The sequence below is a fragment of the Fukomys damarensis genome, unplaced genomic scaffold (assembly GCF_012274545.1).
Source record: "Fukomys damarensis isolate Sample0158 unplaced genomic scaffold, DMR_v1.0_HiC HiC_scaffold_5, whole genome shotgun sequence".
In the NCBI taxonomy this organism is placed as follows: domain Eukaryota; kingdom Metazoa; phylum Chordata; class Mammalia; order Rodentia; family Bathyergidae; genus Fukomys; species Fukomys damarensis.
The window spans coordinates 2,378,086-2,400,271 of NW_022900917.1; the positions used below are offsets into that span (position 1 = coordinate 2,378,086).

General features: G+C 46.0%; 1 protein-coding gene across 1 annotated transcript in view; it reads right to left on the minus strand.

Moving 5' to 3' along the window:
* Positions 1–21,929, minus strand: part of Zfpm2 (zinc finger protein, FOG family member 2) — a 267,807-nt gene extending 245,878 nt beyond the window's left edge. Inside the window, exon 1 of the mRNA XM_033759763.1 lies at positions 21,608–21,929. The gene's annotated coding sequence lies outside the window, so the exon portion shown is untranslated. The remainder of the gene's footprint in view (positions 1–21,607) is intronic.
* Between the last annotated feature and the right edge of the window lie 257 nt (positions 21,930–22,186).

Sequence of the window (22,186 nt, forward strand, 5' to 3'; positions counted from 1 at the left end):
TCTTTTTTTTTTTTTTTTTTTTTTTTTGGTACTGGGACTCAAACTCGGGTCCTTGAGTTTGTGAGGCAGGCGCCAGAACCACTGATCTAAATCTCCAGCCCTAATTCCTATTCTCTACCTTTTATTTTTGTCTTTATTTATACTGTGGGCTTCACATATAAGATAAACCACATGGTATTTAAGATTATATATCTGGTTTATTACATTTAACGTGATGGTTTCAAAAGGCATCTATTTACCTACAAATGACTCAAGTTTACCTTTCTTTATGACAGAGTTGTACTCTACAGTAAAACAAAAACAAAAAATGTTTCTAAGGTAATACAAGATGGTGCCAGTACAGAAAGCTGGGCCCTGTGTGCAAGGAACTTTCTGTACCATTTTTGCTACTTTTCAGCTAGCCTAACACTGTTGTAAAGCAAAAGAGTTACACAAATACAGTGAAGTGATCCCAAAAGGCAGTCCATGATGGGCTTCCCTGGACTTCACTGCGGTGGCAGGAGCCTCTCCAGGGTGGGAGCCACCGGAAGTTCAGAGCCCCCGAAGGCAGACAGTGATAATCCATTTCCCCTCTCCCTCAGCAGCAAACTGCCAAGTCAACTCGAAAGCTCACACCCGCTAGAACCACCAGCTTTCTGCCCTGCTGTGGCCTCTGGGATGAGTGGAAGCAGATATTTCCTTAAACAGGAAATGAGTGAAATAAATGCCTACAGATGGACAGTTATAAGCCAGAAATTAGCCATCAAACAAAACAGCAAAATCCCACAAACCAAATGGCAATCTGTATTTTCCAGGGCATCCATTCTTTCCTCTCCAACAGAACCAATGTTTGCCAGGACAGGGACTGTAATTTTTGCCGAAGTAGATTAGTCTGATGTAATGAGCTGCCTCTAGGAGACTGAAAGGTAGGAAGGGAGGAGGACACAGAGAGGGCGACTGAAACAGACACACGCTCTTCCGGGGCACAGTGGACATGCGACTAGAGGGCTCAAGGCCGAAGGTGGTCAGGACAAGCCTGAGCTGTTGACTTTTGCAGATCCAGGAACAAAGAACGGGCTGCGCATTAGAGGGTAAAAGAAGAGTACCTTCATGACATGCAACTCAAACGTGTCCACAAATAAAGTTTTGACTCTCATCAACTAGAATCTCTGTGGACATCTGTCTTTTTCCATGTCACATGAATACCCACATAGCACCCTTGATTTTGCCTCTCGACTCACAAAACATTATTTACCGCATGGGTCTGAACAGGAAATTGTTGCCGACTCCGGGCTGAAGGCATTGCTTCTCGGATTGTGAGGCACCACAGGAATCTGAGGGGCCGCTCAGTCCCCGATGCCGGGTTTCACTGCTGCTGCGTCCATTCTGGGGGTTTACGTGGTGCCTGAGGGTTCTCAGCAGTCCCAGGCAGGGCCGCTGTTCCAGTCTGTTGTAAGACACCACGTTCTGGGCATCACTGGCCCAGACCCCCTCGAGGGCAAGGGAGCAGCTCAGGGCAGAGGGTCCAGGGGGCCTGGACCAAGGACCAGCTCAGGGAATTCGAAGGCAAAAATGACACCAGCCCCATTGAAGGCAAACACAGCAGGGTAGAAGCAGACTCAAGAAAGAAGTCAACTTCTGCCACACTGGTGCAGAGGAAGGAGACTGAAAGGCCAGGAAGGCACCAGGTGTCTGGCCCGGGCAATGGCCACACGGTGATGGTTTCCTCCATGTGTGAGACGAGAGGTGATGTGGGGTCTGCGCTAAAGCTCTGCATCTGGAAGTCACCGTCCTGGGGAGAGCCGCAATGCATGAGAAAGATGTGCAGAAATCCTGTGCAGGCACAAGAGAGCCAGAGCTGGAAAGAGAGCCACAGGGAAAGCAGACCTTGGGGTCAAGTGGACAGGAAAGAGAAGACAGCAGCAGGGCTCAAGGGTGTTTAGGGGCACGGTAAGGAGCAGGAAGCCTTTGGATTCAGGAAAAATAATTCAAAAACTCGAGTTTGTAACTGTAGCACACGCACAAAGAGGAGAAAATATAGTGAAAAACTTGGGGACACTTTCTACAAGAGCTGTTATACAGGGAGAAAACACAAAGACTCGCCAGAGAAGCCAGAAGCCCCGGAAGTCCGCAGGGGGAGCTGAAGTCCCTGGTGTGGATCCGCCTGGTAAGGAAGGGACGTCGGGCTGGGTGCTGAGCAGTGCAGCCCCCACCTCCTGCGCTGTCACCACCTGGGCATGGCATCACGGGTGACCCACAGGTGCAGCCATCGCAGGGCTGTGTCTCTCCCAGGGCGAGCTGTGTGGTGTGAGATGAAATTGCCCATGTTATCTGGAGCTCTAAGGTGAGCCAGGGCAGGGACTTCACTGCCCTCTTCCCCGGGGTTGTCTGGAAGCCACTGTCACTGCCACCTCCCCAGAGACTCTGATGCCCTCCACGCCCATGGTCAGAATTTCTAGCAGGGATCAGCACCTCCCAGAATCACTTTTCTTTGTGTACAGAACAGCTGCTAAGTTAACTGTGTGGGTGCCAAAGAGATTAAAAGTTAAAGACCGCCTGTGGCCAAGACATTAACTCAAAGTCTTGGAATCAAGCTGTGTTCTCTCAAGACCTAACAATTTTCAGTGGAAGTCTTGAGATAATTGGATTTATAGCATTTACAAAGCAATATGTATTTCAACACATTTATCTTTTGTCCTATTACTTCTTTGTAACTGACTTTCAGAACACGGGCGTGGGGGGGTGACTGCTGATTCATGGCAATATGCAGTTCAAGAAAACTAAAAAATACATGAGAAATCCTGCATACACTGAGGAAGCAAGTTCACTGAGCGTGCCCAACAAAGGCACATGTACCCAACAAAGGCATGTGCCCAACAAAGGCATCAATACTAAACATGAATGCATTCACTTCCCAGTGTCTCACTCATGTTTTTAAACTATAAAACCCTCAAAGATTCTTACTTGCATCTGTTTATACTAATTTGAGAACAGAAGCTACTCATCTAATTATAATCACTGTTAATCACTACTGCTTCAATGAAGGTTCATCACATGCCAGGAGTTTCATGAGTACTTAATGCCTTGAGCTGACCCAAGCTACACAAATAATAAACTCTCAGAACGCTTCTTTACTCGGACGGTTCTCAAATATTCCTTACCTTTGCTGTACTTGCCAGACACTCTGTTGGCCGTTAAGCGAAGGGCCATTTTCCTTTGTGTTATTTTTCAAAAAGTAATGTAAATGCTATTATTCTTAAGAAGTGAAACATGTATAAGCACTTCGTACAAAATACGTATTTTTGCAGGTTTTTAGAAAATTCTGCAATCTGGAATTTGGGCACCAGTCATCTTTAGTGGAGTTTCAAGTATCATCAAAACTCTGTAAAACTGAAAAATACATATGCAGTTGGCATGCACATAATTAGCATGTGGAAATCCTATATTTTTTAAAAGCACAAACAAAAGGTGCATTTGTGGAAACCAGTGTTTGAAGATGGATTCTAATTACTGTCTAATGTGGAGCTTACACGTACACAGGAAAATAGCAAACACATTTGGTTTTCTTTGCTTCAACAGTGTTTGTTAAGTTGATGCCACACCCTCCATAACAATCATCATGGAAGCCTGCAGGATCGGGAAGATGGGAATAAATACAGTAATGACTCGTAAAGAAGGGGGGCAGTAAGAGCTGAAGGACATCTGCATCGGCTGGAATTCAGGGCGTGTGCTGTGTCACACTGTGGTCCCAACAAATGTCTTATTTTAGTTCTAGCTCAAGGACTTAAATTCTACGTGCTTAAATACAGTGCGCTGTGCTACATTCTTTTTACAAAACCACCGATTTTTGCAACTATAACCACTAGCTCACACTTAACTGCAGTATTTTCTACAAGGTAGATAGAAACAAATTCTGTACTTAGTTCTGTTCTTCTGCCACTTAGAGTTAAGGGAAAAAACTGGAATCTTCACAAATTATTTGGCTCTATACAGCCCAGCTGCACATGGGAAGTACACAGCATTGTATCTTCCTTCACCGCTAACTACACACAAATTCATCTTTCTCTTGTGAAATCTGAAGTTTGTTGTTATTATGGTTAGATGAGTTGCATTCAACCTCCCACGACAACAAAAAGATGACACCAACATTGAAATTCACCTCACAGTCCGGCATTTACTTAACGGCCAGCCTGTGCTCTGTGATAAACAGAATGATGATCCCGCAACATGTCTTTATCCATGGTTTGCTTTAATTAACGCCAGCTTGTTTGTTGAAAAGATGATTAATATGCCAATGAAAATTGCATAATTGAATACCACAACACTGGCACAATCAGAAAGACACATGCAGTTTTTTATTAACATTTATTATTATTGTTGCTGTACTCTTCTCACTATGAAATGACGCGGTTCTTTACCAAGAGGTGAGGGGAAGTGGGTCTGAAGTCAGGGTGTCCAGGAGCAGAGGGAAAGGCACGGCAGTGCACTCAGAATGGAGCAGCTCTGTGGTCAGAGCCACCTTCGGAATTTCACACGGCGGGCACCTGTCCTACACACCCGTGCCAGCCAAGCACGATGTGTCACCGAGCGGCAGCAGAGCAACAAACAACAAGCGCTTCTGAAAACACAAGACATGTGCGCAAGATCGACACAGTGATCTCAGGAGTTACATGTAAACATGACCTGTTAATAATATATGGCTTTACACTAATATTAGAATGTTGGATACATATCACGTATCTTAAAATAGGGTCTTTCCAAATCCTAATGTTGGTTAGTTAGATGTAATAAAATGCTTTTAGTAAGTCATCCTAAGAAATCTGACGTATCTGGAACACGTTTTACATTACATTTTCAGTGTTATTTTTATTTCTTTCACTCAAAGAACAATATCACTCTGTCAAGGCAAAAGCAAATTCGACTTGAGAAAGAACAGGCATCTGACAGATTTGCGGACTTGCCAGGAGGTCATTCCCTTTGAGATTCTACTTTTAGGAGTGACAGAAAAACCAGGTGAGATAATCAGTTGTTCATTGCCTTTGTAAAAATATCACGACACTTGGTTTAGGCTAAAAACCTAGCTGTAAAAATCTGACAGAGCAACTTGAGTTTTAAGAGTTTAAAGAGGGGGAAGACGCTCTGAAAGCGGGAATGATGAAGTTCCAGATGTGGTGGGCACCATGAACTCACTCCCTTCATTTCCCTGCATCGTCCTGTCTTGTTCCAGTGGTTTCCAGCTGGTCACACGGCCGGCTGAAGCCTGTCCACACTGTCCAGCCTGAGGGTGCCTCACAGAGACCTGGACCAGATGACACCAAGCAGAAGGGCTGTGGCCGCAGGGAGCCATCCCCAGACGGGAGAGCGAGGAGCACCATCAGCTGGCTGGAGCAGGGGTGCAGAGCGGGTCAGCAGCCAGCGAAGCTGTGCGCTGGGACTGCAGGAAGATGGTGGATAAAAACCGAAGGAACCCAGGCATCCCAGGTCACCAACCAGCCCTCAGTGCTAACCCCAAACCTCAGAGATGCAACGAAAAGATAAACTGCCTTCATACAGCAGCCAGAGCCACTTGGGATTGAGTTCTCCAGCAGCTGAAACAAGTATCACTGGAGAAGCTCAATATGAACGTAGGCTTCAGGGATCATGGTGACAGGGTGGGCTCACGGGGCCCGCAAATGACCCGCCCCGGCAGGTCTACCTCTTAGGAACGGGGCTGCCGCTTTTACACACAGAGGTTCCTGTTGCAGAAAGCATTTACTGACCTGTCCCAGCGGGCCACACAGCTCGCACTCACAGGTGGTGACGGATCAGAACGAAACAAACCAAACAAACCAAGGCGTGCAAAATGGCAGGGTGCAGGTCCGTTTTTAAAACTCCACGGAGCAGGTGACTTAATCCATAGGAGAAGACAAGGGAGCACACGCGGGCGAGTCACGAGTAGGTGATAAGCCATAGCTCTCGAGGAAGCTGGACAAACTCCCCAAAGTTCACACAATTAAAACTAAACAGTGGGAGTGGCCCTCATCCTGACTGCACTATGCTGAGGGTGCCTCTACCGACAGGTGCCGGACAGGCGACCTGGGATCTCCACCTCTGAGCACGTGCTGCTCGCCGACACAGGGCCCACACATCAGGCTCTTGAGAGCTACCCTGTGGCCATCCGCGCCTTGGGTCTGGAGCTCCCTGTGCTACCACGCACCCACTCGCTCAAACGGCAATGTTCCTCCTCTCACGGAAAAGCAGGATTGGCACTGACCACAAAAGATCCCGACTCAGGTTCTACAACTGTTCCTTTTCCCCCAAACACAGCCAATGGCTAGAAGAACAGTGACTGAGAACAGTGACAGGACCCGTCTCCCAGAGCAAAGAGCACCTCAGCTCCCCAAGGTCCTGAGGAGAAAGTGAAGTCGGGTTCCCCTGTGAAGGTTCTGCAGGGCAGGCCCAGAACCGGGGCTCTGTAACATGCATTCAGCAAAGGCTCTCACTGCGTCTTAGGGAGCAGCAAGGACACCGGAGCAGGCCTGTCGGCGCTCACTGAGCTGGGGGCCTTGCACAAGGCCCTGTGACTTCTCAGGAGCTCAGCACCTTCTCAGGTCCAGGTAGACCGAGTCAGGCGGAAGGGAGAATGACAAGCAGAGAGATCCATTTCCAGGAGAGTGGTAAAGAAGAGGCCTCCACGTCCTCACCATCACCAGCTAGAAATCTCCTGCAAGCCTCAGAGCTCAGGCCACAGATCGGTCTGAGTGAGCCACAGCTCACTGGCCACACCCACGCTCACACCCCTGCTCCCCAGGTCCCCTGCAGTCCACACACTGGGCCCTCTGACCACATCTGCCTCAGACCAGGGCTCTGCAGGGCTGCTCTCCCACTGAGCCTCTGCTCTCCAAGTCCTAACAAGGTCCTGCGCCTTTTCTCCTTTCACAGCCCCTGCTGCTCACCTTCTCAGCTGCTGTGGCCCCTGCCTCACCCCGAAACCCGTCACCACTGGCTGGGATCAGCAGTGCTGCTGCCTCCTAACTCACAGGGTCTGCTGGGGATTCTCCTCTGTCTCAAGACAGCTGCCACACAATCTTTCTACAACCGACATCTGATTTTCGTATTCTAATTCAAAAAAGAATTGAAAATAGGAGCCGTAAACTGTAGACTGACGCCACCACCTTCTACACCGGCTAAGGACTCTGCTTGGTTACAATGGAGCCATTCCAAGAGGCCAGGCCAGCCTGTGGGCTGCACTGACTCATCCTGAAGTTTCAAGGAAGCAAGTGCGTCTTAATGTGGGACCGAGGTGATGGAAACATGAGTATTCCTGCAGAGAGCATGTGAACAGCCTGCCTCCCTCTGGGCTTTCTGTCAGAAGTTATGCCATCCTACTTCCGGGAGTTCCAACCTCCTCTGATAAAATGCTGAACAATCACAGCCCTGGCTGGCAGTGTCCCCATCTCAAAGGGCTGATGCAAATGCACGAGGTGCTCTGGAGAGATATTTCCCAAACTAGGTTCCATCCACAGATGCAGCCTGTAAAAACAATCACACAGCCCCCAGTTGGAAGATGGAGCAGATACATTCACAGATGCATTAGGGTAACACTAAAACAGGGCTGGCCTTTAGGAGCAAGTCCAGGTACCAGTCAGAGGACATTTCACCTGTGTGCATTAAACACTCACGGCACAGCGGGCACAGGGAGGAACGGTGACCTCTGCGCACAGCTGAGACGATGGATTATAATTAGTTGGAAAGATGACAGAATAAGTATATTAAAAATGATTAGTGATGTAAAAGAAGTAATCAGAGTCCATAAGGACAAAACACTGCCCTTTAGAATAAAATTCAGAATTGAAAGAAATTAACTTCTAGAAATGAATGTTTCAAAGTAAAATTAAACCAGACTGAATTGCAGAAGGCAGAACTAGTAAAAAGATTACAGGTAAACAGAGAATAGGCAGAGAGCTGGACAGACAAGGAGCAGGTAGGTGGGAGCAGAGTGAAGAGCTCACGTCTCTGAGTTCCAGTAGAAAAGTGAAGGGGGAAATATGCAAAGATCTGAAGAGATAATGACAGATTTTCTAACATTGAGGAAAGACATGAATCACCGTATATGGAAATCAGAGAAAAAATAAAGCACAGAGGCAGAACGTGCACAAGCGCAGAACACTGAAGTCAAAGAGAACATTTTAAATTGAGCAAGGAGAGAGGACAGATAATTTAAAAGGAATTGTAATCAATCGTTGCATTTTTTTCAATCGCAAGACAAACCAGAAAAGAATGGGAATGATGTCTTCCGAGATCTGTGACAAATGAACTGACAACATCAATCTTAATACAGCTAGTTTGTTATTCGGCAGTAAGACCCAAATCAGTTATTTTCCAGCTACAGAGGGCTCTGAGTTTGCTAAGAGAACAATGAGGACAGAGCTACTGATTTGCTTCAGGAGGAAGAAATCAAAAGAGTGAGATGTAGGAAGCAGGAAACAGAGAAGAGGGACGCAGGTAACAAGCAGGAGAACACAGGGACACCGAGGTGCAACACAACGCTTACGAATTCCTAAAAACCAAGGGCACGAAATAACGTCGAATCCCTGCAGCATCCAGGGAGGAAGTGACTCCAAAATCTCCGCACTGCTAGGGAGAAGACAGCACACTGAGTTCTGATGATCTTTGCTGTAGTGCGGATCACCAGGAGGAACATCTAAAGGAAGCCACTAAAAAGTAGAAATAAAAACATCTGTATCTTCCATCTAAGTAGGAGAGGAAAAAAGAATTTTTATGAATTTGTAAAAAACAAAAGTTTACATAAAGAGGAGGGAAAAAATCAACGACCACATACAACATCATACAGAACTGATCAGTACCACAATGAATGCAATGGAGCAAAACACCAGCTAACAGACAGGGAGCCCTAGCTCACAAATAAAACTCTGCCTATGTATTATCATTTGTGAGGTGCTCCTAAAATAAGAAAACAAAAAGGTACAAGGACAGAGAAAATAAACAAGAGAAATACTGTATCAACCTAAACAGAGTTTTGATGCAAGTCATTAAGAATAGAGTAATGAACTAATTACTGAAGTAATAATTCACAAAGAAATAAGATTTGAATGGCATGCACTTAACAGCACAGCCTCATACAGAAAGCAAAACGTCAGTGAATCAGAAAAGACGGACGGCACATTCGTGCTTGGAAGGGGAAATACAGACACCCTGCCCTAACCAGGAAGACAGCACAGCGTCAGGCCACCTAAACAGCCATGCTGGAATGTTGGGGCCAATGGAGTCGGCACCAAATCCCAGGAATACAGACCGTCCTGGTGCATGCAGGTGTGGGCACCCGCTCCACTCCGCGTGAAGACAAATGCAGACCGTCTGTCTCCCTATACTCGTGGGAACGAGACACTGCTGCTCACGGGGCTTTTTAAGTTTGGACAACGGAAGTGCCAACACTGCTCTGGCCACCACCATCAAATGACCCTCCAGTGTGGCCTGGACAGGGTTGCACTCAAGTGAGGCACTGCTGTGGTTACCTGGCAACGAAGTCACCTGACAGCACTGCTGCCAGCCCCACAGCAGCCCTGCAGCAGCTGTACCCCAGACCCATGGCTCAGCACCCGCACCCGTGACAGTGCTGGATAGAAGGGCTTTCTGGGAGTAACTGTGGTTCAGTGAGCGTGTGGCCCCCAGGTAGGGTCCTGATGCAGTGGGGTGAGAGTGATCACAGGAAGGGTCTCCAGCCTTCACAGCTGCACATTCCGAGTCAGAGGTGGTGGGGGGAACTTCTGCAATCAGGATCGGAGCTGTCACCACAGCCCTCAACAGACCACACCGGTGCCAGGCCTCAGGCTTCCTGACTCCAGCGCTGTGAGAAAGCCAACACCTCTTTTTCAGACACTCAGTCTAAAGTGTTTCATTATGGTAGCTCAGGGGAGGTAATACAGTGGCAAAGAAAGAAGGGAGGAAAACAAGAAGGAAGGGAGGGAGGGAGGGAGGGAGAATTGATTAAAGGAAAAATACAACCTAAATATTTTTAAAAATATTATTTTTATGCTAAAATGACAGTTGTAATGTATTCTCCTAGCTCACAGGAAACCACACCTACTCTGACTTTTGCTACTATTTATTTGGTGAATGGACACTTTGTGAAATGTATTCCTCAGTGCTGTTATTCATTAACTGGGAAACCTGTATTCCTTGGAGTTATTGAGTATGAAAATACTTCTTGTTGCAATGAAATTTTTTCCATTTTCTGCAGAATATGCCATTTTCCCTTAAATTACATTCCGGTACAGCACTTTAACACTGTAAAAACTCAGCAAATACTTATCGACTGAAGAGGAAAGTCAAAAAGCCCACCTGATGGCAGAGGTTTGTGTTTAAAAAGAAGAGCAGCGCCGCACCACATGTGCCCTTTTCTGAGGGGACACACGGCTGGGTCTGTGTGCCCCAGTGGTGCTGGTTGCTCAGACAGAGTGTGACTCATGGGGACAGAACTGCGCAATACAACTGCGGTGTGAGGGGAAGACACCTGTGTAAGTGCAGGCACAGCAGATGAAAAGGAAGAAAAACGTAGCGAAGTGACGAGGCACCGTGCTCCTCGAGTAAACACTGATCTTTTCTTTCAAACACCAGTCAGGACAGAGAAGTAGACATTAAGACATGCGGCAGCTCCCTGCAAACCATAAAGCAGAATTTAAAATTCGCCTTAGAAAGATGAAGCTAAGAGCAGTACCTGTGAGGAAAGCCGACGAGGCCACAGCGCAGTCCAGGCATCACCTCCTCCCACACCACATTCCCGGGGACAGCCGCTCCCAGCTCGGTCACCACCACCGGGGTGCCAGTGACTCACGCATGCTCCCGTGCCTCAGCCCATGCAGGATGAATGAGCAATGGGACACAGAACAAGACGAAGCCATGCAGATGGCGGGCACGCGGCAGAGTGGGCTGAAGCTCACGCCACCAGCCTGACAGCGCGGCAGCTATGGGCCCGAGAGGAAGAGGGGCCCAACATGCCAGCAGTCCTAACCCTGAAACAGGCCAAAAACACAACTCCACGTAGTAGAGAGCGATGCTCTTCTCACAAACAAACAAGCTTTCAATGGCTTCTAGAACATTATTTTATTCCCAAAAACAATGGCACCAATGAAATACAAGAAAACAACGAGCAACGAGTTCTTCCAGCAAGTTCCTCCTTGTTTAGAACGGCTAATTCCCAATCACTGTACCTCAAGAACGCTGGCTTTAACTGTTTCCTGGCTGCACTGACTTTAACAGCAAGTTGTTATGTGACCACACTGCTTAAATGATTTGGAAGAAGACAGACATTCAGGGGCACTTACTTCTGTGTATTAGGCATGGGATTAGTAGCCAAAGGAGAACAACTCAAGGACCAAATACTTAAAAAAAAAGAAAAAAGAAAATAAAAAGCCTTATTGAATACACAAAAACAGTTTTGAAAGAAAATGAAATACTTCCAAGAAAGCAATGCAGCACAGTGGAAGGCCTGCCTGTGTCTGTTCGTTTTCTCACAGAACATGAGCTTCCACAGACCAATGTGAATTTTAAACTTCACAGATCCTAAAATTTCATCAAAGTAAAACTGACCAGAGAGTAAGACTCATCAGGCCTCCCTCTAAAGCTACCAGGTCAGCTAAGAATGTGGTGCACAATTTTAGAGAATAACGCTGAAAAAGGAAAGCTAGACTTTCAAAAATATTTCTGTACTTTTTTGGGTTATCACCGTGCGGTTATGGAGAACCACCATTTCTTAGTCACTTTCCTTGTTTCTGGGACAAAATACTTGACACCCACAATTTATAGAAGGACAGGGTTATTGTGACACATGGTCTGTAGAGGTTTCGGCCCACAGTTAGCTGACTCCAAGGCAGAGCGGCACGGCAGAGAAGAAGCTGTTCATGGTGTGGTGGACAAGAAGTAGAGGGAGAAGAGAGGAGCTGGGGAGGGAGACAAGCATTCCAGGTCAGGCCTTCGGTGACCCTTCTCTTCTGACCAGACCCCGCCTCCTAACAGTAAGTCATCCAGGGTGTCCACATAATGCAGCCGTCTTCTGCATGCATGAGGCATTGGGGACCACTGTAGATGTAAATCCTAACACCAGAAAAGAGGTGGGGCCAAAACAGAGTCGTCTTGTTAGTGGAGCTCAAGGAGCAGCTTCCTGGGGCTTACGCAGAGGGTGAGGCAGCCCCGCACTAACCAGGACTCTTCTAAGGCAGAGCCTCTGGCACCCCACGGGTGGTCACTACAACAGGATGGGGGACCAGCAGGAAGGTGGGTTCCCAGACCCTACTCGGTTCTTGCAGAGGTGGCCAGGGAGTTTACAGCTACCTGTGTCTCTAAGGCTCCAGCCAATTCTATGACTCACCCTTGGAGTTTATAAAACTCAGTACTGCATTTTCATTAAGGGTCCTGAAACTGCAGGGTAGTAAGGAGCTGCTCCAGCAGCCTCCCATACAACCTTGCAGGAGGCGAACACAGGGTGGGTGACCCTGGCTGGCCCTGGCTCTGCAGTGGAAGGACAGTCTAGCCATCTAGGGAGGATGGAAGACAGTCACTTCTTCTGGCATATTCCATTCTTTTTTTTTTTTCAGCTTTGAGTTTATTGGTACATTTTAGGGATATAGTACAGTTACATTCATTGTTGGGATCTTGTACCTCTACATGACAACTCTTGATTCTCATTTTTTCCCCTTACCTCTGCCCTCCATTCACCCCCTCCTCCCCTCCCCATCTACAAACACTTTATTTTCATCTTTCCATTCTCTCACATTTTTTCCTTTTCCCTTTTTACTCTTCCCCTACCCATCCCACCTTCCCAACACTTTTAGCTCCTTTCTTCCCATTTCTAAATGTCAGTAATCTTATTAGAATCTTATGCATTGTTGCAGATTATTTACACCAGGGAAACTATTCGGTATTTACACATGTGTGACTTATTTCACTTAGGAGTATATCTTCAATATGTATCCATTTTCCTATGAATGAATCTATTTTCTCATTCTTTATGGCTGAGTAATATTCCATTTTATAGAAAAACCACAACTTCTTTATCCAGTTTCCAACGGATGGGCAAATAGGCTGTTTCCAAGATTTAGCTATTACAAACTGTGCCGCTATAAACATGGGTGCACATACTTCTCTGTGATATGATTCTTTTAGTTCTCTTGGAAAGATACCCAGCAGAGGGATGGCTGGGTCAAATGGAACCTCCAGTCCAAGCTCTTTGAGGTATCTCCATATTGATTTCCATAGTGGTTGCACTAGTCTGCACTCCCACCAACAATGGAGAAGGGTTCCTTTCTCCCCACAACCCTGCCAACATTTGTTATTGTGTGATTTCTTGATAGCAGCCATTCTTTGTGGGGTGAGGTGGAATCTCAGTGTTGTTTTCATCTGCATCTCTCGAATGACCAGTGATGTGGAACATTTTTTCATATATTTTCTTGCTGCTTTTACTTCTTTGTCTGAGAAATGTCTGTTCATTTCGGATGCCCATTTTTGAATCGGGTCTTTATATTTGGGGGGACTGATTGTTTTGAGTTCTTTATATATCCTTGATAATAGTCCTTTGTCTGAGGTACAGCTGGTAAAAATTTTTTCCCACATTGTAGATTGTCTCTTAGTTCTGCTAATGGTTTCTTTTGAAGTACAGAAGCTTTTTAGTAAGATGAGATCCCAGTTGTTGATTCTTTCTGCTAGTTCCCATGTTACTGAGGATTTGTTCATAAAGTCTTTTCCTATACCAATGTCTTCCAGAGTTCTGCCTAACTTACCTTCCAGCAAGTTTAATGTTTCTGTTTTAATATTTAGATCTTTAATCCATTTGGATTTTAATTTAGTGCATGGCAAAAGATAAGGGTCTAATTTTAATCTGTGGCAGGTTGACATCCAGTTTTTCCAACACCATTTATTAAAGAGGCTATCTTTCCTCCACTGAGGATGGTCAGCTCCTTTGTCAAAGATGAGGTAGCTGAGTACATCTGCATTTGTTTTTGTGTCTTCCAGTCTGTTCCACTGATCCTCAGGCCTATTTCTTTGGCATATTCCATTCTTAGAAAGCCAGATGAGTGGAAACTTGGATTTTTTTAAAAACAATAGCTAAATAGTATTTTCACAGTACAATTTATATGGAGTTCAACAGATATTATGAATCCGTTTTCTAGCAGCTTTAGCCGACATTCGATGTTACAACTAAGGGAATGTTAGACTGGAGAAGCTAACGTGACTGCCCAAAGCCACACTGCCTGAGAGTTGGGCTGGGCTAGTGTTGCAGCTGAAGTGTGACAGCCCTGCCAGGTACACAGCCCATGCATGTACAGAGAGGAACACATCTAATGCAGAGTACAAATGGAGCAGAGTCCCGCTCACACTCCCTGGTGACCTGCACGTCTGGATCAGTGACCATGCTCCAATTTTGGAAAGACCCCACCTTTTCTTATCACCTGGGTAAATACACTGTGCCTTATGGAAAGAAATGACAAACAGATCCCTAATCCAGTCACCGAGAATTACAAAGACGGGAAGAGAAGTGGAAAGAGGACAAGAATTTAAAATTAGTGGGAGACCCAGTTTCCAGGCCTAGACTTGCCACTAACTAGTTACAAAATCTTGAGAAAGACATGTAAATTATTTAGATCAGAGTTTCCAGGTTGGGGGAATGGAAGATCCATTACCTAATATGAATGCATGAAAACACTGCCGTGCTATCTCTCCCAAGATCATCACTAATAGCTCTGTCTCAGGAGAAAGTATAAGAAAAATGCTACACATTCTTCCATAGAAGCATTTTGCTTCTCCTACTCCCAGAGGCTCAGTTTAATTTGGAGAATCCAATGTGGACAGCCTCTAATTCCTCGCCTATATGATTGTTTTCAGGGTGAAATCAGCTGGTGGAAGTTATTTCGCTGTAGTTCATATCAAAAACAGGTTCAACAGTTTCTCAAGTTCTTAGAAAATGTAGAGTCCTTCTCAAAGTCCAGAAAATGTACGAAGTTCCTCACTGCTGCGTCCCGTTATCGCTTCAGTGCCACAGAATATCCTGCCCTCCTGTGTAGAAACGGTATCCCTGAAGAATAATAAGAACAAGTTGGGGTGACAGGCAATCTTTGCTCATCTTTGTCACCATATGCAGCTCTGAACTGGTCCGTGGCTTCCTGAGGAATCATACTTTAAATGTGTTGCCTGTGAGCACATACAGGTCATCCCCACCCGCAAAGCCCCTCTGCCCATGCTACTTCCACATCACTATTTGAGCATGCTGATGTTAGAAAGGGAGATTTTCTATACAAAATTACAATGCAATAGGTTCAGTTCTTCACCCATCCCATAAATATCAATTGTCTGTTCTGAGCCATCCGCTGCGCTAATCACTACTAATAATGCACAAAGCTCAACAGACAGAACTGCATCCCCCAGAGCTCAGTTAGGGGAAGACTGAGAAGTTCTCACAGCCCTAACATCCAGGACAGACAGCGTCCAGTGAGACTGCCCCTAGCGGAACACCGGGATGAGAGAGGTGATCCAATCACTCTGGGAGAAACATTTTAAGATCAAATAGAAGTCACATTTGTCTTGCAAAATAGTAGCACAGGGCATTATCAAGAATACATATGCATGACCAATGCTTTTGACTCTTAGATGCACATCTAAATCTTCCATAGCGAAACAGCAAGATTACCAATGCCGTTCCATGAAATTCTGACCACAGCTCTGCTCGGCTGTTGTGCAAACCTGCAGACAGATTTATGACTCTCATCTGCTTCTGAGTACCACTCATTCCATTTGTCCTTTCAAGCCTCATTTTTGGAAACTCCTGACTCTGAAATGAATTCCACAATTACATGTGAAAGTTGACTGTTGTTTTGTATGACAAGAAAGGGTCCTGTAAATCTGGATGTGAACTGACAGGAATTCTTCTGTGAAAAGTTAACAGTAGCTGAAGAATTTTGTTTTCACCACTTTCTTGCATGAGAAACCATGCTCTAATGACACCAGAGATGGTGTTAAAAATGCTCTTCGGTTTCTCCTTGAAATCTGTAAACATGCATACACAAATCCTCTTCAACCCGGGCCAGTCACTTCTCAGCTTAAATCTTTTAACACTTGCAAATTTTCTTTGGCCGTGTCATTGTAACTGGACACTTAAGATTTCTCAGCAAATCAGGAGCACTGGGCTCTGGTAACAATCTAAGGTTTCTGTGAAACTTGTACTCTCAAGCCCTTTAGAATTGATGGTATTTATTTATGTGCACAGAGTACAAGAGGAAGCACCAAAGTGTTTCCTAATTTCTAGGTCAAACATAACTTCCAACTAGACATCAGTGGAGGCTGTAACAATGAGAAGCAGAAAGGTATTTTACAAGGGGTTAGGGATTCTCCTTGGGGAGGTTGTCTCCAGGTTATAAAATTAGAACGAGGGAAGAATTAAAATGATTATGCTCTAAAAATGACTTAGTAGATGTGGCAGGGTTGTTTTTAACCTAAATATTTTTTAAGTACCAAATTTGTCACTCCTCTGAGTTATATGTTACTAACTGTAAAATCTCTTTATTGCTGCCATAAAAGAAATGAAGTACTTTTAGCCAGTGTTTTTCAATAAATCAGGAACTTTGTGTTAAATCCACATTTTATTTGCTTATATGGTGTTATTTTGACTGAACTGGCGAGACCAATGAATCCCAGGGCTTCTGAGAAGCTCCACTACAGTGCAGAGATGCTGTCCCTGAGGACCACAGGCCTGGGAAGCTGAGGCCCAAAAAAGATTTTTAAAAAGTAAAAGCAAAAGAAGCAAAGGGTGTTTTTGTTGTTGGTGGTGTTGGTGTTTTTCGTTGTTGTTTTGTTTTTGGCCTGGATTGAGGTGTGGTGTTCATTCAAGACAGATATGTGAAAGACCGCACTCTTCCTATGATTGCTTCTACACTCAGCCAATCATAAGATAGTTTTAATTGCCTTGGTTTTAAATATTCACCTATTAGGCTTGCAAATTGTTTTGTAATTGCATATTAACTAAGGGATGACAGTTAATGGTGGATATACAATTAGATGGTAACAAGATAAATGATGTGCATTTCCCATAGACTCATTATTCTGTTTTAACATTTAAGGGTTATGTTTTTTATGGTAGCTGTTTCTTGTTTTTTTTTGTTGTTTTTTTTTTTTTTACCTATCAATGACCTCAGGAAAAGATAGGAAACAAAAGGAGGAAAATTGCAAATCTTTCCAAATCTTGCTTCTCATTAGGATCTTAGTTTTAAAATGTTAATAATGCTTTGAACAGCTGTGCTTGTGACTTTACCCATAGCAGATTTATGCTCTTCCTGACCCCAGTCAACCAGTAACTGAGAACTTAACTGTAGCCGAGTGCTGCACTGAAGACTTAAAGACTGTCAACACAATAACTTTTCATCAAATTTAAAGCAAAATGACTCTAAATACATGAGCATGGTCCATTTCCCCTGCCACAGAAGCTTAAGATGGGACGACAAAAATACAGACAAACACATAAGAAGATCGAAACCAAAAACTAGAAATAAAAATCTTAGATTTCATATAGGTGCACACCGGTAGTCAGGAACTTAGTCGCTTCCTTAATGGACTATCAAGTATATCATCATAATCCAATATAAATCAATTACGAATGAACCCCACAGCAGTAAAACTGCCATATGGCAGGGTAGCCTGTTTAAGGCAACAGAGCCCTGTTTAAGTGCTTTGGAACCTTTCCAAGCTATGCTGGAAAACTAAAGAATAAGTCAATTATATTGTCTCCTGCTACTGAAAGCTTGTGTGTTTAAAGACGTGTTTGTGTGTGTGTGTGTGTGTATTACATATTGCTTGTGTGTGTGTGCATATGAACAGAGAGATAGGTACACTCATACAAAGTCAGTTTTCTAAGTCTGGGTGTCTGTATTTCTCAAGGCGTGGGAAGCCAGATGCGTTCCTTCCGTTCTGTTGCTCTATGGGGTTACATAAAGAAAGCTCTCAGGGACCTTTACACCTTCATGCTCTCTCCAAGCCTTCTGGGGCAGAGCTGCTTGGTTGCCTTCCTTCCTTCAGACCCATCGGAACGGAGTGGACCTCAAGTCGCTACTGACGGCACTGAGGCCTCCTGGTGGGCACCACAGGCAGCATGAAGGGGCAGCAGACAGGGAGGGAGCAAGGCCAAAGCCCGAAGACCAGCAGGCCCGGAAACATCAGTTTACAACAATGGGAGGTCACATATCATGAAATGACACTTGACTAATTAGCAAATAAACTGTAAGAGCCCCTGTTCCCACAGGAGCCCCTAGGAGAGAAAAGGACCTTACAAAACCTGACTCAATCCTGAAAGACAGACGAGTCAGGCTAGAAGAGGGGAAGTAGATACGAAACAGGAGCAGTGTGCAGGAGGCACTGCTCTGTCGTTTTTCATATTTAGATGGCTTCCAGCTTAGTGACTAAGTGGGCTCCAGCCACGAAGGACCTGCTGGCACGCCTTCCCCGGTGTCCACAGGGACAGCGCTCTCTGCGTAACCCACCAAGGACACCTACTCGGCTGATGGCGCAGGGACAGCTTGCTTCCTTCAAACTCCCCTGGGGTTTCCAGATTCTAACTCGGTGACATCGAGCAAATGAGAGGACACCCTGCTCATGCTGAGACCCCATCCTGCATCTCACCCTGCCGCTTTGAAGGCGTATTGGGGTGCGGACTAAAAGGTACCTTTTGCTGTTGTAAGCGTTGCTGAGGCAAGTGGGAGGCTGTTCACGTTCACTAGTCTCCCATTTATTCTTCAAGGTGTGTATATAGGTTCTCAAAGATCACTGTGCAGAAAATTTCAAGGATTTTATGACTTCGCTTATCCAGGAAGGTGCTCAAGTAATCCGGTGATCACATTTTGTGAAACACTGGCCTAGAAAATTGGGGTCTTGGGTAATAATCCAAATAATTCTGTGAGAAGGTCAAACCTTGGCAGTTTAATCTAAATTATTTTTATGATAAAGAGGCTATGCAGGTACATCGAATTTAATAAATGGTTTTGATAAAGTTATAATTAAGCAGAGTCTCTGCTCTACTCAGAGCTGAAATTCCCAGCACAAATGGAGAGGAGCTGATGCTAGTGCAGAATTTAAAATGAAGTGCTCACCAAGCGAGTTTCCACTTGGGGACCACAGTCTGAAAGCAGCCCACTCATGCCTGGCCAGCCACGGCCTACACACTGACCACAGGCCTGCAAGCTGTGGATCCTGCCAGGGTCAACTGAGTAGGTGTTTAATGTGGAAAAGTGCTACCATGTTGGGCTGCAGAAGACTTCACTGCCATGGGCACTCCTCAGAGAGTGTTAGCCAGGATAAATCCAGGTGAGGCACAGCAGACCTCAAGTTACAATCAGCCTGACATAGGAACAACTTGGGTTACTACCAGAATTCTAGTTTTAACTTACAACCGAAGTCTTGAGTTACAACCCAAATGCCAGCCACTCGTGCTTCCACAAGGTCTCAGATACAGATCGCACTCTTACAGAGCTCTGGAAGGGACACAACCGCACCCTCTCCTGTGTGGGGTTCACTGAGAAGCTCCGGGCCAGTGTCTCTCTAAGAATGCTGAGGTCTGCCTGTTATAGGAGAGAGACTGAAGGCTCCGCAGAGGAGCCTGAGACTTCACTGACCAACCTGAGTTACAACCAGCCCTTGGGAACGGATTGAGTTCATAAGTCAGGGGTCCACTGCATGTTTCTGGTTCTCCCAACCTAGGCAATGAGCAACTTAAGCTATGGTGGCCCACACCACTCCTCTCTGAGTGCCAATCCAACAAGTACACAATAAAAATGTCCTAATTACACGGACTTATCACCTGCTCAAGTATGACCAGAGGGTGGCACTGAACATATTCATAGTTGCCTGTGAAACTCAGGGATAGAAAATACCAAATAAGAGACTGTGTGCAATGCCTTGTAAAGTTACAAACAAATAAACGTGACAAAGGAAGAAAAGTTCAAGAGTTAGTCAGAGCCTTTCTAATATCATCTGTAAACCATTTCAAGCCAATAATAAGCAGTAAAACCCACAAGAGCTGTCCCTTATGAAGTGCGAATAGTGAATTTTTAAAAAAACTATGAGCCATTATTAATATATGACTGAACTTTCTATAATTTAAAATTTAGTAATTCTGAGGAAGAAATCACATACAATACAAAACACTAAATATTATAAAATTAACAGGAAATATAGTGCAAAGTAATCAGTATTAATCCATAAAATATACCTTAAAATTTTCCCATCTAAATTTGCTGTTAATTTTGTAAAGAAGGAAACAAGCTACCTTTTCCATTGTGCTCAATACTCCTAGACACAATTCTCCATGCACGATCGCATGGAACACTCCAGTAGCCCCAGGAGGTCAATATATATTTGGCACATTTTGCTGACCAAAATGCCACAGCACAGCAAAGTTAGTTTCCTTATCCAGGGTTGCCCAGCAAGAGACTGGAGCCAAGATGTGAAGGAGGCTGAGCCTGGGTCTTGAACTCAGGGCTCCTCCACCTCTCTCAAGAAAGGCAATGAAAATAAGAGGATGAAGACTGAAAAAAAAAAAAAAAAAGAGCGAGGGAAAGACAGAAGAAGTCCCCTTAACACTTCTGTGCTGCACTGTAAGTTTCTTTAGGATTCTCACTCCTTGCAATGTGGATTTCACACTCACAGCTTGCAGAACAGCATCTCCCTTGTGACATTTAGGGGCTCACTGAATACTATGTGGAGGTATCTGTAACAGTCACGCCTGTGCTGGCGATCTGTTCCAGAGCCTTTGTTTCGGACCTGCCCTCAGCTAAGCACTGTGTGTAAATGAACTCACCTAACCATCAGATGAGCTGTGTGACTTTTCCACACTGCACAGAGGATTGAAACACAGCTCCTTGGGCCAACATGGCCAGTCAGTGTCCCAGCAGACTGCATGAGTTACGACGGTAAACTCACGTTTAAAACTGGCTGGAGCACAGGAAGTCCAAAGCAAACTGTAGCTATTCTCGTTTATCATTGATTTAATCACTACTATCCTCAGTTGGCAGATGAGGAAACTCAGGCACAGGAGGTTAAGGGTCTTGCTCAGGCTTTAGAAGGAGGAGACGACCAAACCAGTCTTTTATGGCACAGCAATACTCTACCTTGTGTAAATTCCACAGTTTCTTATCATTCATCTAGGAATGGACACGGGGGCCACTTCCGAGACTTAGCAACTGTGCTGTGCTGCTATACCGATGGGTGTGCACGGATCACCGTAATGTGATGACTCACTCAGGAAGAAGCCTAGAAGGGACAGCTGGGTCCCGAGGAATTTCTAATCTCCACCAGTCTGGCCTCCACCCCGCGTGCACAGTAAACGTGCTCCACGTGTGCAAGCAACAGGAAACAGGTGAGTCACTGAGAGACGGGCAGGTAAGGAAGCAGCTGAGCAGGTGGAAATTAAAGATGCAAATCGAGCGTGGGATAAACGGAGCAGGAGGGTTGGCGACAGGAAGGCTGAGAGACGGCACGGAGGTGAAACCCCAAAGGACATCGCGGCCTGAAGGCCTGCCCCACTCGGGAGGCCCGTCAAGCACAGCGGCAGTCCAAGACATGAGGAGACATGCTGGGGAAACTGAGGCAGGCTCACCTGGATGCCGTCCGAGAAGCGAGCAAAGGCCGTGATGGGAGCAGCCTCTGCACCTTGCTGTGGCCGGGCCCAGAGCCAGCACGCTTGGGGACCGGACCGGCCAGCTGCCACGGCCCTCGAGCCTCACCTCGCCTCCTGCGAGATGGCGGAGTCCGCGTTCGAAACGGCCCCAAGAAGAAATGCTCACGGGAAAGATGACCCGTGTCCCATGCCCCAGAGAAGGACACCATGCGTGTCTGGGGGACAGACAGACGCTCCCTCGGCTCTCAGAGCGCGCTCTCTGGGACTGCGCCTGTAGGGTGAGGCCCGGGGATGAGGCCTCCCAGGGCGTGCGTGGGCACGGGGCCACGCCCATCCTCGCGGAGACTAAGGGGGGAGGGGGGCTCAGAGGAGCCAGGAGGGCGGGGCTCAGAGAGAGGAGGGCGGGGCTCAGAGGAGAGAGGGGGCGGGGCTGGGAGACCCCCGCTGACGCGGAAGTGACGGGGAGCTGCGAGGCCCACAGAAAGCAGGCTGTGCCAGGGCAGGGGCGTCTGCAGGCTGCAGGGGTGACGGCAAGTGCTCAGCGCCACGGGGCCACCG